Genomic DNA, 15,382 nt, shown 5'->3' on the forward strand with positions numbered 1-15,382 from the left:
AAGGAATACATGCAACCATCTCCCCAGGCTCTAGCCATGTGCCCTCCATCACCTCCATCTCAGACACCAAACACCATGAACCCCCTCCTCTCCTTCTACTCGGGAAGTCAGCAGGAGGGTCCTGATCAAATGACTGCTCTGCCCTCAGCCCATCATTATGCGTCCACACGCCAGGCATGCCAAAAACCTGGAAGTCAGCCTTGCTGCTTCGCTCTCTGCACCCACCCGTCCATCATTCACTCTTTCCACAAGCATTATCATTTCTAATAGGTGAAGCCTATTAGTGCTGGGTTTACACTAATGAACAAGACAGGCATGGCCCCTGCCTTCATGGAGCTCACAGTCTAGAAAAGAAAACGGAGATGAACTAAATAGACAAATGTTCAAGTTAAACTTAAATTGAACACATCTATTTTTTGCTGGGTTCTTTGTCAGGCTCTGTACGGAAGGAAAGTAGCATGGGGTGAGAGGTCATTAATCAAGATATTTCAATGTTCCGCTAAGCTTGACTAAACCCTAGACAGTCTCTTCCAGACCATAGGCCCCTGACTTCTCTTTTCTTAGAGTGTTTACTTTAGAAAACTTGCAACTGTAAGTTCTTTCTCTGCCCCTTTGAGATATAAATCTTCTCTCAGCCTCTTGCCAGTTTTACAACTCTGATATGTCTTTCTTAAGGACCTGGGTGCCATCCTTGAGAAATGTAATCTTTAAGAAAGATAATACCCTGTCTCCCAGTCTCTGTGAGACAGTAGGAGACTAACTTTGACAAGTACCAATGAGCCAACACAAATAAGCCAACACCCTCCATTACTTTTCCATTAGCTTTAAAACCCTCCTGCCTTTGGTTTCAGTAGCCTTGAGAGGTCAGTCTCTGTCTCCCCTACTGCAATAGTCTTAAATAAAGTCTCCCTCACCTGTTAACTCCATCCAGTACAATATTTCTTTGGCATCACACAGAAATGAATAAAACAAGGATCCTGACCCCCAAAGAATTTAAAGTCTGATTAGGAAGACAAGTCAAAACTTTCAAAATTGTACTAAATTCTATGATAGAAAAACAGAGGAAGCAGTGAGAGGGTGTAACAAGGGACACAAATGTGGATATGAAGGGGAATCAAGGAAGAACTCCCTGAGAAGTGATATTTAAGAAGGTACACATGGTCTAGGCAGAGGGACTAGTACACATAAGACCTTCAGATTAAACATTCGGCTTCACATGTTGAGTTCCTGTCCCCATCAAGTCCTGTTGTATTTGCACACGTGTCTCTTCTTTTACTTTCCAAAACACGGCTCTGACGGGGCACTTCCTCAGCTCAGCAGCCGTCCATGAATCCCCGGCACCTCCCTGAAGGAAGTCCATCACTCTTAACATCTCCAGCCTTAGGTCAAGTCTATGTTCCATCTGGCTCCTGTTACCCCTCCAGCCACATGGAGAGGAAGTGTCTCCAAGGAACACAAGCTTCTGGAGTGTGACCGAGAAGGGAGCTTCCTGTGGGGGCACAAACCAGGAAGTAGGAATGCACAGCAATGATGTGACTGAAGGTCAATTCATACAGCTCAATAGGACAGAAAATCCTTTACTAGTGGACTGAAAATCCAGTTATTTTGCCTTATTCTGTGACACAGGACCTTACGCAACCAGGATATACAAGGTCAGTCACTGCTGGATGTATTTCTGAAGTGAAAGATGTGCTTGGTGCATAACTGTGCCCTGGGACTTCACGAGCCCCAAGCCCCTTACTGTGTCCCCAACTCATCGATGCAGAAGGAGCATCAAGGTTACCTTTACAGTGGCAGAGAACTAGGGTCTTGATGCACTTACATTTGGATGCCCATGAATCCCTGACTTCTGCCTCTCTGCAGGATTCCTTGGAGAGACCTCATCAGAGAAGAGTCACCAAATAGGACACTCCACGTTCTGTGTGATGAGCTAGGCCCCATGCCCTGTCCACACAGCACAGAACTCCAAGGACCCAAGGCTGGAGCCCAGAGTTCAGGCTCATGACTGTTGGAGTTCCAGGAGCAGTGGGCTGGCTGAGAGGACAGACTGGCTTGGGAGCAACCTCTCAGGAAGGAAGGAATGACTTATGTGTCAACACATGTGACCTTCTCACAGGTTCGTGATCTGATCTTTTCATGGACTGATACCTCTCAGATGGTCAACTCTTCCTCCTCTCTGGGGGCAGTGAGAGCACATCTCCATTACCTCTGACCCTTCTTTTCTGGCTCTCTCAGCCTCCTGGCCCTGAGCTCAGGACTGTCTCAGTCAGACCTTCTTCCTGGGTCATGCTCTCCAACCCAAGGCAAAGCCTTTGTCTCTGCATTCCCAAAACAACCTCCTTTCTTCACCTCTAGGCCTGGTGCCTGTTCATGTCTCTGAGCTCTGGGCAAAGGCCCAAGAACTCAGCTCCTTCCCTGTCCAGGAGCTTCCTAAAGCCAGGCCAGCAAGTGTCTTGGCAGAGACTCTTGCTTCTGTGATGAGCTCTATCTGCATCCCATCAAGGGCGATGAGTTACTGTGGAGATAGGAGCAGGACTTTTTTCTTTAATCCAATTAAGCCACATGCTGACTGTGATACTTTCTCCACTATCTAAGGCAGCAGGTACCTTTGTAATTACTTCCCCTCTGCTGAGGCTGCATGCCAGCCACCAACCAGGAGTCTCTGAGAGATAGAGATGAAGCTGTGCAATCACAAGGGCAAAGTGATGGGGGAAGGGACAGGCCAGGGAGGTGAAGGACTGACCTAAGATGAAGATGGCCCAGGAATGTGCAGCACAAGGTGGCCCAGGGCAAACCACATCTGGGAGCCAGCTGAGATGTGACTTCCAGCTGCATGCAAGGGCCTTAGAAACAAGGAGGCTGGTCTTAATTTGGGTTTCCCCAGAGCAGACCCAGAGACAAGGATTTGCATGCAGGCAGCCAGTTTGGGAAGTGATCTGAGGAAGTGCAGTGGAAGAGACAGAGAGTGAGACAGGGGTGCGAAGATAGCCAATAAACTCTGCATTCGTGAGTGGATTGGTCACTGGACAGGCCGGGTTTAATACCACTTGGGACTCTTCAGGTGACCATGTAGAGCACACCCTAGAAGTGTCACCAAGGGGTGAGAAAGCCAGGTGTTCATTCACTGAAGTGACTGAATGGTGACCCTCAAAAAGATATGTCCATGTTGTAACCCCTGAAATCTGTGAGTGTGAGCTTAACTGGAAAAATCACAATTATACTGTCAGTATAATTAAACATCTTGAGATGACATTATCGTGGACTACCCTCAGGGCAGCTAAATCAAATGACAAGTGTCCTTATGAGAGATGCACAGAGAAGAAAGAAAAAGATGATGTGAAGTCAGAGGCAGAGGTTGGAAGGATGCAGCCATGGGCCGAGGAACACTGAGAGCCACCAGAAGCTGGAAGAGTCAAGGAAGGGTCCCCCCTAGAGCCTTCACAGGGATCAGGGCCCTTGACATCAGAATTCTGGCCTCCAGAACTGTAAGAGAAGAAATCTCCATATTTTAAGGCACCCAATTTGCAATAATTTGTTACAGCTAGCAGGACACTGATATACCCACCAACTCCCTTTTCTTCTTGCTGATATGTTACTCCGGGGGTCACCTCCCTGGCATTTCCAGCCTGCACCACAAGAAGCTGTGTGCCTTTCTGTAGCCAGAGAAAGACCTGAGGCAGAGAGACAGCAGTGTTTGCCGCAGGAAGCCATCCTGTGTGCGGGAATCGCCCACTGAAATGGCAGGTGACTTCTGGGGTGCAGCGGGGTTGGGGGAGAGGGAGGGCACTGGCAGCCCCTGTAGGGGATGGCTGGGTTTGGATCAGGGCCACCTTCTGGCCCACCTAACTGTTCTCCAAGGGGACCCTCACCAGGAAGTGCACTCCTCCTTAGGGTCAGACCCTCGGGTGGGGAAAGAAACCCCACAATAGGATGTGCCAGCTGTGTGCCCACCTACACATCCCCTCACATTCTACCAATGCCCCAGTGATGTACAGAGGGCAGAATAATGGTGCCCAAAGCTGTCTGGTCCTAATCCCCAGAATCCCCATGAATATGTGACCTTACATGGCAAGAGGGACTTTGCAGATGTGACTAAGTTGAGGGCCATGAGATGGAAGACTGTCCTAGGTAATCACAGAGTGAGGGAGGGAGGTGGGCAGATCAGGGGTCAGAATCAGAAAGAGAGATGAAGATGCTATCCTTGTGGCTTTGAAGGCAGAGAATAGGGGCTGGAGAAGAGGAGCCTCTAGCAGCTGGAAAAAGCCAGAGGAAAAGATCTCCCCTACAACCTCTGACACCTTAGTTTAGCCCAATGAGACCCATTTCAGACTTCTGGCCTCCAGAACTGCAAGAGAATACATTTACATTGCTTTAAGCCACTGAACTTATGGTAATTTACACAGCATAGGACACGAATACATTTTATAGTCTTTTTTTTTTTTTAATATTTTTATTTATTTCTAGGAGAGAGAGAGACACAGCATGAGCAGGGGAGGGTCAGAGAGAGAGGGAGACACAGACTCTGAAATAGGCTCCAGGCTCTGAGCTGGCTGTCAGCACAGAGCCCGATGAGGGGCTCGAACCCACAAACCGCGAGATCATGACCCAAGCGAAAGTCGGTCGCTTAACCGACTAAGCCACCCAGGCGCCCCTCGAATACATTTTATAGTCTTAAAGAAACCTTGAGATGAGCCCACAGGCTGTGAGGAATGGGATGCAGCTATTATCCGAGGCTCCCCTGGACTCCGTGGGACGCCGTTTCTGAGATGCTGCTCACCACAGTGTCTCAGAGCCTAGCAGGATCCTTGGCACGTGGTGGGAATTTGTCCTGGTTTGCCTCATTTGATGGAACTATATTACATTTCTTTGTACACTTCATCACGCCTAACAGTGTTTTGCACAAAGTAGTTGTTTAAAAACACTTGTCAAATGGTTAAATGTTTGGTCAATAGATAGGTTTTCAATTGAGTGAAACAAAACTGTTGCTCTCGTGGTTCCCTCTCTTGCTTTCTCCACTTCCTTCTCCCGCCCCCAAAACAAGCCACCTGCCTCCGCGCTCACTGCCTAGGGGACGCAGAACGTCCTCCACGTGAGCAGAAACAATGGCCCCTGCCTGGTTTGGGGCTCCACAAGCTTGGCCCTTTGGGACTGAAACAAAATGTTTGAGAGGAGCCTGGCCCAAAGGTCCTTCTCCTCTCCGCCAGCCATGAAGATAACTTCCCCCAGGGCTGAGAGGGGAAGGACTAGAGAGAGCCAGCAGGGAAAGGGTCCTGCACCCCAGGACCCCAGAGGGCTGGGCTCCCCGCATGTGATGCAGTATTTAGGACAGAACAGGGCCGACTTTGAGCAACACGCTGAATGCTGTTGTGATTGTCATCAGAGCTGGGGGCCAGAGCAAACCCCTGTGTGTTGGGAGGGAGACAGGGGGAGTTCCCTGAAGGGCTGAGGTGTCTCCAGCATGATCCCAGGGCAAGAAATGAGGGGGTCTTGAACTGGACCACTAAAGGCAGTCCTCTCCTGCTATGGCCAAGGAGGAAATCTGGCTGCCATTCCAAGCCATATGGACACCTAGAAGTGCCAGCTGCTGGGGCTGAGCTGACTGTGCCCTGAGGGGGCCAGCTGGAAATTCTTCGCTGTCTCTGAGGTGGCACTTGGGTCTGTGGGCTGCAGGGCTGTCTGTGCACCTGCTTCCCATGGTAACCTCAGTCCCATGTCCTCAGCCAAGGCGGGGAGGGGGAGGGGACCCCAGGAGGGAAGGAGGGGGGACTAGCAGTCATCAGCCACAAAGACATCCATGCCCCCAGAGTAGGCTTCTCATGGGGCCCCTGAGCAGTGTGGCCACAGTGACGGGAGCCCTGCCATACCCCTCCCCACACGTGCAAGATGGCAGCAGAGGAGGAGCCTTCTGAAATAACTGAGGGGACACTTTAGAGGGGCTTTATTACCAGCAAGAGGCCCAGAAGGGGCTGACGCCGGAATGATTTAATTGTCCGCGGGAGGGGCGATCTCATTTCACAGCACTAGGGAGAGGCTTTCGGGTTACATTTGTAATAAAGCATTTCATGGGGAAGAAACAAAGTGAGAGTGAATTTCAGTGTAAGAATAAGCAATGTTTTTGAGTTTTCTGTCATTAGCAGAATTGGATCAACTCAAAACACAAACCAGGAATAATAAGCCCTCCCTCCCTGGGGACAACCTCATTTATGTATTTAATGAGATATTGGGTACAAGGGACCCACCAGAGCCTACTGTACAGTCAGTATAGCCACATAGGAGAGATCATTTTTTAGCCCACTCCCTCCACCCTACTGCAAAATTATTTCTGGTAATAACCATGGAATAACCACTAATAATCTTTATTTTCCTGATTCATCCCTTAGGGTTTTTTTTTTTTTTAATGTTTTATTTATTTTGAGAGAGAGAGAGAGAGAGAGACAGCACAGCAGGGGAGGGGCAGAGAGAGGGAGAGAGAGAAGCCCAAGCAGGCTCTGCTAGTGCAGAGCCTGATGCGGGACTCAAACTCATGAACCATGAGATCATGACCTGAGCTGAAACCAAGAGTCAGACCCTCAACCGACTGAGCCACCCAGGTGTCCCCAGCCCTTAATTTTAAAATCTATATAAAGGAAAAAAATTTATATTACATATGTTATTCAGAGTCAATAAAACATTTACTGTAGGAATTAAAATTTTTAATTGCCAAGCAAAAATTTCCCCACTCACAGAACACACCCTGTTTCACCATTCTAAATCTTAAACATGAATAAAAGCTCCCAGTGGTCATGCAGAATGATGAGATCAAAGTTGTCCAAGAGCTCTTTACCTCTTCATCATTTAGTTACAGGGCTATCACTGCTGACATTAAACTGACCACGGAAATACAGAAATATGCATACCGCAGGCATCAGAGACCTGAAATGGGCCCAAAACAAACTCAGATGATTCTGGATCTTTAGAATCTTTACCTTCAAGATGGACACATGTAGCTGAGCCCATGTATGTAGAGGGCTGATTATAACATGGACTTGTTTGAATTAGCTTCCATGAAAAATACAAGGTTTATAGAAGTGTAAATGATTGAAATATGCTAATTCGAAACTTATTATTAGAACTCAGCAGTGACCACAGCCATTGAGATAGTTGATCAACTGAATATTTCAGGGTAAAAGAGTGTTACACCAATGATATGGCATAGAATCCATTACGGTTCTTGTTTGTTTTTTAAGTAGGCTTTATGCCCAGCCAGGAGCCCAATGTGGGGCTTGAACTCAAGACCCTGAGATCAAGACCTGAGCTGAGATCAAGAGTTGGTCACTTAACCAACTGAGCCACCCAGGCACTCCTCCATTATAGCTTTTATATTCACTACAGATAATGCACCCCTCCCACCTCGTTACTGCCGGCTCCAGGGCAATGCCCGCCCCATATGTTGTTGGTGACTGGAGCCCCTTCCCTTCTTGGGGGATTTCCTATTTCAAAAAGTGAAAATAGTTCACATTCATTGAGTGTCTGCCATTGTTCTAAGAGCTTGAGATGCATTAACTCACTAACTAGAAACTATCATTACTCCCATTTTACAGGTAAAAACATTGATGCACTCAGAAGCTTAGGTATCATATGTGGAAGTATTTTGTATGCTGTGAGGGCAGTACAAATATTCCTAGGGTTGGCAGTCATAATAGTGAAGATTTCATGCATTTGGTCATGACGATGGACCAGAAATATCAGGGGGAAAAAGGAAGGTAGATGTTTATGAGGCTGTTAACAACCTGGACAAAATTCCACAGCCAAATTCAATAGCGCCAACATTCTGTTACCAAAATGGAGCCTGTGAAGACAGCAAACGGTGTGATCATGTTTCCCGATGCCAAGCAGCCAGCTGCCAGAGAAGCAATTCAGCTCACAATCGGGGCAATTGTGAAGTTACAGAGAAACGGCCTCAGTGCTCACCAGGCCCCCAGAAACGCAGCAGCCCCCAGCCCCCACCCCAGAGAAGGTTTCACAGGGATGGCTGGCTCTGTAGCTTAGCCAGAGGACAGAACCGTGAGCAGCAAGCTCTCACAAAGCTTTTCACAGAGATGCCAAAGTACAAGGTGATCTGGAAAATCCATGAACCCCTCAATGGAAGTAGGTAAGTAGAATAAAGCTGTTCTTCACAAAAGCACATTTAGTGAACACATAGGGTGCGGCCTGGATACTTCCACCTTGTCCCTAGTTGACTTTCATTTATTTAATACCTGGCCCCTAAAGCCACTCTTTCCTGCCCACTAGTGGGTACTATGTGGAAGACAGGTCCTCAGCAAGACTGGGGTGCAGAGAGAGGACCAGCACTAGAAGCCCCGGGCTACCCACAGGAGCAACTAGACAATCCTAGGAGGGACTTGTCCCAGAAGGTCACACAGACCACCCTTCCATCCCGTGCTAGAGTGGTCGTGAAGCCTCTGATGCATACTTCCAAGGACAGGGCACTCACTGCTGCTCAAGACAGCCTGTGGACATCTCAGACGGTGAGAAAAGGCAGACTATTGCCCGAGCACCCCAACTGCCCCCTTGTCTCCATATGCAAGCCACACATGTGGCTGGGAAGGTCTTTCCAAGCTGTCCTCTCTGAAGCACCATGCCGCCCATCGTAACCCATCCTGCCTGGTCAAAATCAGTCCTTCCTCTTCCACGTTATACAGCCCTTGGTCTCAGCACACACAGCTACCTGTCTGTGTTACCACCTGCTTTATAACTATCTGCCTCTTTCATTTAACTGTGAGGTCTTTGAAGCCATAAACTGAGTTTTTTCCTTGACACCCAAACAGATGCTTAAAAAGTCTTTCATTAAAAAAATGCAATTCTTCTTTGGGGATGAGCACTGAGTGTTATGTAGAAACTAATTTGACAATAAACTATTTGTAAAAAAAAAAAATGCAATTCTTTAACAACAATCACCAAGTTTCCTTGGCTCACTTGCGTGCATTCTCTCTTCCTCAATCTCATTCTCTCTCTCTCTCTCTTTCTCTCTCTCTCAGCCATGTGAGGAAACCAGAGGGAGGGCGCTCACTTCTGTGCTGGACATACCCCACAGGGCAACACCAACAGCAACACCGACAATCACCTACTCCCTCCTACACTCTCATCCCAGCGCAATTTCCAGTTTCCCTCCACCCCCAGAGAAGGGGGGCTCAAAGCAATGGTTTTGGGATCTCAAGTCAGCTTTCTAATCCAATGATCTGTCCCCTGGTTCTCAAACTTGACCATGCATCAGAGACCTCCGGGGTGGGGAGGTGGGCTCAAGTCACAGACTGATGGAGTGCACCCTCAGAGTTTCCAATTCAGTGGGCCTGGCATAGGACTCGAGAGTTTCCACCTCTAACAAGTTTTCAGATGGTGCTGATGCCGCCGGTCCAGGGATCTCACTCTGAGAACCATGGCACCACAGTGCTTCGCTGAGGACAGTCCTTGAAGGACACACGGAGGCTTGGGCAATATTCTCCTTCTCTTACCCTCCAAGATGTCCACAGCTGTTTCAGGAAGCACTGAGCACCTTGTGGGTATGTAAGCAGAGGCCACAAGACTATAACACACACAGCATTTCCACTCAAGATTTATCTGACCTGTGTTTGTATACCTCCAGAAGCAAGATGCCCACTACTTGTCAAATTAGACTTTCCTATCTTCAGTTATTTCTTATATTGAGGGACTTGCCATCTCCTACCTAGGGTTGCCAAATAAATTTAAAAAACCATAAAACTGGTTAAATTTGAATTTCTGACAAACATTGAGTAACTTTTTAGTAAAAGTTGTGTACCATACAAATAGGGTTATTTTTATTTGCCAAATCTGGCAACCCTCTACTCCTACCCATCAGCTCTCCAGGTGCCTGAGCCAAATGCCTGCCAATCCTGAAGCAGCCAGATGAGCTCAATCTCAGGTGAAGCCACTTTCTCTACTTCTCAAAAACCATTTACGCCAAAGCCAAGAGCCATGTGTGCCAGATGAGATCCAGGGCACGGATGCTTACTGCAGCCCCAGGAAATATACTTGGCCAGAGCTGCTCTTGGAGCCCAGGTCTTACAGCTGATCCAGGGCTGGGTTGCTGTCCGAAAAATGACCTCCCACCTGGGCTCCCAGGTGTCAGCCTCCTTGCCTTTAAAGCAGATAGATGACCTCTATTCTGGAGCCCTAGCAGACTGCCAATACCTGGTCATCCATCCACATTGCACTGTAGATGAATATTAGTCCAGACTAAAACTTGCTTCTTCTGGTTCCGTGTTGCAGCCTGTCGCTAATTCAAGAATCATTTACTATAAGAGGTAACCCCAGGATCCAGTACAGGTGCCAAGTGGCACCTGTGTAGGTCTCGTCATTTCAGAACTTCAAATACCATGGATCAGAAGAGTCCTGCCCACTTTGTGACATCCCTCTTACACACCATCCAGCCCAACCACCTCAAAGAAGACCAGAAAGAGAAAGGGACTCACCCAAGCTCAAATTCAAGTTAACAGCAGAGCTAGATAAGAATCTAAACCTACTGATCTCAGCTCAGACCTCATCCTACCCTTCCGGGGCTCCCTCCAAACAAAAGGGAACTACTGGCAAATAAAAACCGCGGAGGTATACCATTTTTCTCCCACGGAGCTAGCAACAGTAAAAAATTCTGACAATATCAAGCATTGGAGAGGATGTGGAGAAAATTGGACTCCCCTAGATGGCTGTTGGGGATGTAAATCGTTACAGCGACTTTGGAGAGCAATTGGGAATACCTCGTAGAATTTAAAGTGCACGGACTGTACAACATAATGATTCCACGGCTCGTGACATGCCCCAGACAAACACTGCCACGGTGCCAGACGGGATCCAGGGCACAGATGCTTACTGCAGCAGTGTTTGTTATGGTGAAAAATTGGAAACAATCTAAATATGCAACAAGGCAAAAATGAGAAACAAAACATAGCCTATCCACATGACAGAATACCTTGCAGCAGTTTGAACGAATGGATTAGAGATAAATTTATCAACAAGAATAGAGGTCAAATGTGAAAAAGCCAGGTGTGAAGGGACCCAGAGCAAATTTATGTACATATTGAAATGCATTTTCACAAAACAATCCCATGTATCTATTATTTATAATACATTACATATGTATATAAAAACACAAGGGTTTCAAAACAATTTCTTTTAAAAGACTTGCCGAGAAGGAAACACAGCTATTCATGAAAGCCATGATAGCGTTGATTCTGGGAAAGGGGTAAAGGATAAAATATGAGGATGTCAATCAAAGGGCGCTTCAATTTTGGAATGTTTTGTGTTTCATTAAAAATATGCTTGAAGTAAATACAACAGTATGTTCATGGTTATTATCCCAGCAGCAAGCATGCCAATTTATTACTTTTGTATTTTTATTTTGTTTTAACTTTTTAAAGAATAATAAAGCACTATTCTCAGGCCCTGCTCTCTCCCCACTCCCCGACCCCCTCCAGCCTACCTGACTGACCAAATACAAATTTCTCAGATTTAAATTATTCATGGCCTGAGGCTGGGCATGAGTGCAGAGCTCCATCCTTAAGGGAGAACGGAAGAACGCATTCAATGCAGGCTAAAATCGCCCTCCCTCCATCAGGACGAGAGATGACCTTGGGTTTGAGTGAAATGGGAGAGGGTTTAATGTACTGGATGCTTCCCCCGATCTACTTCAGGGAGATGGAAGGAAACTCTCACCTGGTTCAATAATTTATCAGAACCTAAGCATGATGAAATGAAGAACCTTCCATAGGCATGGACTGTGAGTTCAGCAACAGCTCTCCAAGACCACTCTCTGGATGCTCTGAGGCGAGGGGCTCGTCTCAGCTTGAGGATGGAAAGGGGGAGCATGATCCTCGTTGATGGGAGAAGTCAAACTCCAGGGGGCACACAGATCACATGGGGAGCCCGTTAAATGTAGATCTTGAGTCAGTGGGTCTGGAGGAGGGGAGGCAGGGACAGGAAGCAGTGCTGGGGATGTTGCATTTCTATCAAGATCCCAGTGCTCTGGGTGTGGCTGGTCCATGACACCGCTTGGAGTAATGAGTCTCCACCCTGCCCACTGTCACTACCACCTGCTCCTCCTGCTTCATTGTCCTACTTATAAACAAAAGCTTGAGTATTGATGGTGTCTAATGGTACTGAGGGTCAGGAGAACCAGAAACACCTAACTCTTGCCTTTAGTCCCAAGGGAGATGACCACTGAGGACCAGAGCTCCCCTCGTTAGAGGCCATGGGTTCTGTGACGCAGAGGAAGGGATCAGGTTGGAGCACGAGGCGTGGCTGGGGTGACCAATAGTTCTAGATTGCCAGGATTTTCAGTGCTAAACCCAGAAAAATCTCAGGCAATCCAGAACATGTTGGTCACCTTTACAAAACCCCACTTGGAAGACCAATCCATGGTTATAGAAATGAGAAAGTGGTTCTCTCTGGGATGGGGAGGGGATGGAAGTGTTGAGCTTCTGGCTCAGCTACCATCTGGCTACAACCTGACTCCACTCAGGTTACCCCTGGCCATTGGGCCACAGTCATTGGCCTTTTGGGGCCTGGGTCCACAAAACCTCTTAATGTTATTCCTATCTAAAAAACAAAAAAACTAACATCTTCTCCAGCATCCAGTTCATGAAGGAAGCTGGGAAGACGTGAGGGGAAGAGAGTCTTTCCTCGAATAGGAAATACCAGCCTGAGTTTAAATTTTAGCAGCGCCATCTGTGAGTCATGTGACCCGGGGCCAGTGAACTTATCCATTGGGTCTCAGCTTTCTCATCTGTGAAATGGGGATAAAAATGCACCCCCTCTCCCTCAAGATTGTGGGGCAGACTAAATGAGATCACATGAGGAAAGAGCCCAGCTCCTGGGTGGGTAGTCCATGGTCGCTGTCTCCCAAGCCCTCCAGCCCCCGGGGTCTGGTAGCACAGAGGAGCCACCAGTGAGAGAGAACACTTGCCCAGAGGATTCTTCCTCCGGCTTCCTTCTCCACGCTTCTGCTGCCCTTCTGCTTTCAGCAGGAGTGTGAAGGTCTCAAGTCCTATCAGCTGTTCTCGTGACTCAGCCTTGGGCAGTGAGCGCGGAAATACCACAGGCAGAGCCTGTTCTGGTGACATTTCAAATCCAAAGTATCTTTCGCGTCCCCTTGCAGGCTGAAGCTGGTCAGTAACCACTGCTCAAAAACTCCTGTCTCTTTTTTCAAGGGTTGTTTCTCACTCTACTTCCCGTGGGGATGTCACTTGATAGTGTACAGAGCACTGTCCCATGCCCAAGCGTTAAATATAACCCTCTTGGCAATGCTGCCAAGAAGGAAACTAATGCTCAAAAAGGTCAAATCAACTGCCCAGACTTCCCCAGCTGGTTTGTGGCAGAGCAGGATTTGTACCCAGGACCTCCTAATTCACGAGGAACTTAAGTGACCACGCCTGTCACTGCCTCAGTGGCCACCACCACACTGCTCCTGGCTTTCTCCAGCCTGACCTACCCTCCATCACACCGCTCCCTCCCAGACCTTCTCTCTTATGCCCCCAGGAGTCCCTTTTGATGTAAACAAGCCCACCACCATGCTCAACCACTTCACCAAAAACTCAGCAACCAAGCCTTTTGTCCTGCCTGACATTCTCTACCGGCCAGACCCCCACCTGCCCTCTGGCCCTCTCCCCTCCCCCACGCACACACACCTTAGGGCCCAAATCTGCGTAAGCACCCTCAGTAAGCACCCTTGCGGCTGCTCACGGCTACTCCCGGGCCAGGCTTTCCTGGTCCAGGTAAAGATGTTTCTTCAAGCTCTCTTGTCCGCTCCTCATCACCGTCCCTCCCCCTGAAGACTCCCCACCCACCTCCAGACTCAGTCTCCCTCTCCACCCTATGTCTGGCAACTTCCAGAGCAGGGTTTCTCAACCTCGGCACTACGGACATTTCGAGCCGGATAACTATTGTGGAGACAGTCCAGTACATGGTAAGAGGTTGAACAGCATCCCTGGCCTCTACCCACTAGATGCCAGTAGTCTGTCCCCCTAGCTATGACAATCAAAAATGTCCCCCAGACATTGTCCAATGTCCTTCAGGGGGACAAAATCACCCCCAAGTGAGAAGCACTGGTCTAGAGCAACGTCAGCATCTGGACCCCAGGTCCAGTGCCTTTCACCACTCCAGACCCAGTGACCCATTTCCATCTGTCTCTTTCCTGGGGCGGCCACTGGCCTGCTCCTCTGCCCAGAACCAGCCAGCAAGCAGGGCGAAGCATGAGGACTGGATCCATCCACACCCACTCCTGCCAGGCTGCCTGCTTCCTAGTACTTGCCTTGATCTGTATTGAACTGCTCTTTGTTCATATTTCTTCCCTTTGCCCATTCTCTTTTCTGCCTCCTCCACTGGGATACTAAAAGCAAGAACTTAACTATTCTCTTTACTGTTCTATCCCTGAGACCATTAGAGTGCCAGGCACAGAAAACATTTACGGAAGGAGGGAGGAGTGGGTAGGCGGGAGGAGAGAAAGAAAAGAAGGGGAAAAGTCCCGAAGAGGACAGCACAGCCGAAGGCAGGAAGTACTGATCAGATGTAGCAACAAGAGTCAAATGTGACATCTGTGCCTTGACACAATCTGTAGCTAATAAAAGGGAAAATGTATCTCTAGATTCACTGACATGGAAATATCCCTAATAAAGCTGACTATTTATATGCCCACCTGTGTATTTATGCCCAAAGAAATAATCTGAAAGGATGCTCACCAAAAGGTTGAAGATGTTTATCTCTGAGTGGTGAGATTTCAGGGGGAATTTTGCTTTCCCTTTACTTCAATTTCCTGCAAAAGGAATTACCCTTCCCAGCAGAAAATGTTATAAATCATGTGTTTTCAAAGAATGTATTTTAAGAGAGGGAAAAATCTCATGTGAAAAGTTTGGATGGAGGGGCTCCTGGGTGGCTCGGTCGGCTGAGAATCTGGGGTTGTGGGATTGAGCCCCACTTTGGGCTCTGCGTGGCACCTGCTTGAGATTCTCACCTTTCTTTCCCTCTGCCCCTCTCCTCTGCTCATGCTCACTCTCTCTCTCTCTCTAAAATAAAAAAAGTAAGTTTAGATGGAAAGTGAGATATACGAAGAAGGTACTTACTATACATAATATGTAGCCCAATTAAAAAGAGCTTTTTAGGGGCGCCTGGGTGGCTTAGTCGGTTAAGTGTCCGACTTTCGCTTAGGTCATGATCTCGCGGTTCGTGGGTTCGAGCCCCGCGTCGGGCTCTGTGCTGACTGCCAGCTCAGAGCCTGGAGCCTGTTTCAGAGTCTGTCTCCCTCTCTCTCTGACCCTCCCCCGCTCACCCTGTCTCTCTCTCTCTCTCTCCTAGAAATAAATAAAACATTAAAAAAAAAAAAGAGCTTTTTAATTTT

The sequence above is a fragment of the Hyaena hyaena genome, unplaced genomic scaffold (assembly GCF_003009895.1).
Source record: "Hyaena hyaena isolate Hyena2069 unplaced genomic scaffold, ASM300989v1 scaffold_312, whole genome shotgun sequence".
In the NCBI taxonomy this organism is placed as follows: Eukaryota; Metazoa; Chordata; class Mammalia; order Carnivora; family Hyaenidae; genus Hyaena; species Hyaena hyaena.